Raw genomic sequence first — 3,937 nt, forward strand, 5'->3', positions numbered from 1 at the left:
TTCTTGGATAAACTGTCAACACTCATGGAAGCAGCGGTCAAGAGATCAGACGATGTATTGCATTGGGCAAATCTGCTGCACAGGAACTTTTTAAAGTACTGAAGAGCAGAGATGTCAGCTTGAGGACTAAGGTGTGCCAAAATGGCTAGCTTCGTCTCTCCTACTTTGGACACATTGTCCGGAGAGAACAGTCTCTGGAGAAGGATGATGTCATGCTGGGTAAGATGGAGGGTCAGAGAAAAAGAGGAAGACCCCTAATGAGATGGATTGGCTAGGTGGCATCATTGATGGACTCAAGTGTGGCGCGGTAGTGAGGCTGGCCCAGGATCAGACATTGTTTCGTTCTGCTGTGCATGGAGTCACTATGAGTCGGTTCTGACTCGATGGCACCTGACAACAACAACAATCTTATGGAATCATGTCTCAGGTTTTTCCTCACAGGAGTAGCTGGGTACTTGAACTACTACCCAGTTGTTAACAGCCCAGAGATAAATTGGTCCCCACCAGGGTTCCTAAAGTTTTCTACTACTCACTTTTATTAGAAATATTATTTGAGTATAAACAACCAATATACTAAACCCATTAAAAATGCAATTTTAAAACATTTTCTGCAAAATTCATTAATAACATCGACATGCTGAAAATTTCAATGTTTTAGAAACTTCAAAGGAAGAATACCATATCTTTACAAAATAGAGTAAAATGTGTGATGGCTAGAACCTTTAAGGCACATACCAGAATAAAACTAAAATATTTTGTGCTAATAGTGATAGAAAAGTGTAAGATTTATCCTATGAACCAACTGCACCACTCCTTGGTATATACTCAATAAAAAAATGAAACTTACTGCCATCAAGTCAATTCCAACTCATAGTGACCTTTAGTAGTGTCTCTGAGAGTTTAAATCTTTATGGGAGCACACAGCTTTTCCTTTTTCCACCAAAGACTTTGGTGGGTTTGAACCACTGACCTTGTGGTTAGTAGCCCAATGACTAACCTACAGTGCCACCAAGACTCCTTGAGACCTGTAAATAATGATATAAACAGACATATGTACACCTGTACTAATTACTGCTTTATTCATAATAGCTATTACAGGGGAACAATTGAATTGCCTATCAATAGATACCTGGATATGCAATTTGTCTTACATATGTACAGTGGTAAACTGTACAACCATAAAGAACAATGATAAGTCTGTAAAACATATTATTAAATGGATGGATCTGGAGATCATAGTGCTGGGTGAAATAAGCCAAACATATAGTAGCAAATATTTTGTGGTTCCTCTTTTATAAGAAAACAAGAATAGATATGTAGAAAGAGAGACCAACAGGAAAAATACAAAACAATAACGGCATTCTGACTGACTACTACAAGAACAAGCAAGTTGCTCACCCAGAATACATCAAGGCAAGCAGCCGGGTCACCTCAGGGCAAATCCCCTTCCAAGACTAAGACTCAATGGGAATACATGAGCAGATATGTGCTTTGACTGGTGACCATGTTGGTCACCAAAAAGGGGAAGTGAGGGAAAAACAGCAATAAAACTGTGAGCTAAGTCCTACCACGTGCAATAGACTCCTGTGAACCTGGGTGGAGACCTGGTTGGTCAGCAGTATGTCAAGACCCGGGGACTCCTGGGCCCAGAGTCAGTGACATAGCCACAGAGGACTAGAGTAGAGAGTGAAGCATCCAGTTGATGAAAAGTAAGGGCATATGCACAAGAACACCCACACTTGTGGATAATACCCACTTAGCCTGGCTTCAATGGATGGATGATCAGAGCTCAATTAGAAGAAGAAAGAAAAGGAAAAATAGAGTAATCTGATATTTGATTAATTGATATATACCTATGGACACAGTAGCTCAAAAGAGGGAACAAATTTTTACAGCAAGGATCATTCCCACCCCCTCAATACACAGGGTAGACAGGGATGGGCAGTTGGAACATTGGCTAACCAAAATGGGGGTGGGGGGCTATAAAAGCAAGAAGTGGCTGGCTTACAAGCTTTCAAGAGGGAGCCTAGATCCAGAGGGTGTGGAGGAAAATAGACTCCCCACTGAGTAGTATCCAATATGTCTGGGTGGGACTTATGACAGGAGGTGGGGATAGGACTCTTGTGGTCCAATAGTGAATAATTACTATCAGGACTGACTATGAGGGTTGGAAAGGTAAAGGTAGACATTTTGTATCAAAATGAGTGGTATAGTTGACTTTGCAGTCCAGGAGCGGAGGGCCCTGAAACCATCAAGGGAGAAAAGTGGAGTGCAATATCCTACCCAGAGAAACAGTGATGCCAGAGATGGAGGCAGAGATGATGACGTGACGAGATGGAATGGCTGGGGACTCTAGACCCAGAGAGAGAGAGGGTCTGTGTGCTAATGACCAGGGGGCTGGTTTGCAGGGTATACCCTTTGGTTGGTTGATTATGAATGGAGGGGATTATAACCATGGCAATGCAATGGTGTATGATAGGATGAATGTAAAGCTAATGTTCTCCCATATAAGCTATCACATAATTCACAATAAAACATTAAAAAAAAGAAAATAGAAAGACTACACAGAGTCACTGTACCAAAATAAAATGGTCAATGTTGAACCATTTCAAGAGGTAGCATATGATCAAGAACCAATGATACTGAAGAAGTCCAACATGCATTGAAGGCATTGGCAAAGAGCAAGGGCTCAGGAATTAATGGAATACAAGCTGAAATATTTCAATAAATTGATGCAACACTGGAGGCACTTACTCATCTATGCCAAGAAATTTGAAAGACAACTACCTGATCAACAGACTGGAACAGATCCACATTTGTTCCCATTTTGAATAGAGGTGATCCAATGGATTGCAGAAATCATCAGACTACATCATTAGCATTGCATGCAAGTAAATTTTTGCTAAAGATAAAATAAACCTCTGCAACAGTAGATTGACCGAGAACTTCCAGAGAGAGTTTCAAGGCAGATTCAGAAGAGAACACAAAAGAGGAATATCATTGTTGACAAGATGTATCTTGGTTGAAAGCAGAGAATACCAGAAAGATGTTTACCTGTGCTTTATTGACTATGCAAAGGTTTTCAACTGTGTGGATCATGACAAGCCAACTTCGTCTACCATACTTCAGACTAAGTGTGAGGAGGGACCAGTACTTGGAGAAGGATATCATATTTGGTAAAGTGGGGGGTCATAGAAAAAGAGGAAGACCTCCAATAAGATGCATTGGCACAGTAGCGGAAGTTTTGGGCTGAGGTATAACAGATTGTGAGGTTGGCACAAGAGCAAGCAGTGTTTCAATTCTGTTGTGCATAGGGTCGTTATGAGTCAGAACAAACTCTATGGCACATAACAACAACAATAGAGTTTCTGAGTCTGTAAATCTTTACAGGAGCAGAAAGCATCATCTTTCCACTGTGGAGTGTCTGCTTGCTTCGAACTGCTGACTTTGTAACTGTGTAAGCAACTATGCTACCAGGATTCCACTTCTTTATTATTAGTTAATGAAGTCATCTGGAGTAGAGTGGGTCCTAATTTTAACCCCTTTGAGTGGCACCTTATAAAAGAGAAAGGAAGACCTAGAAATTGAGCCACACACAAGGGAAGACAGCATCTGAGGATCTATCTCTCTACCAAGAAATGCTCTTGGCTACAGAAAGAGATACAAGGAAGAACAAGAGGCCCATCAATTATTCATATGCAAGTTTAGGTTGAAGCTGAAAAAATTAAAACTAGTCCACTAAAGTAAAAATAACATATTTTTACATTTAACATATCCAACCTGAATTAAGCAATCATCTCAGGAACTAATGACATCATGTACCTCATACAGTAAGAAAACAAAAGGTCATTAAGAAGACATAAATGAAGGAGGACAAAATGGATGTCAGAAGAAACTCTGAAACTTGACTTCCAGTGTGGAGATGCTAAAGCAAATG

The sequence above is a fragment of the Chrysochloris asiatica genome, unplaced genomic scaffold, assembly GCF_000296735.1.
Source record: "Chrysochloris asiatica unplaced genomic scaffold, ChrAsi1.0 scaffold00002, whole genome shotgun sequence".
NCBI lineage: Eukaryota > Metazoa > Chordata > Mammalia > Afrosoricida > Chrysochloridae > Chrysochloris > Chrysochloris asiatica.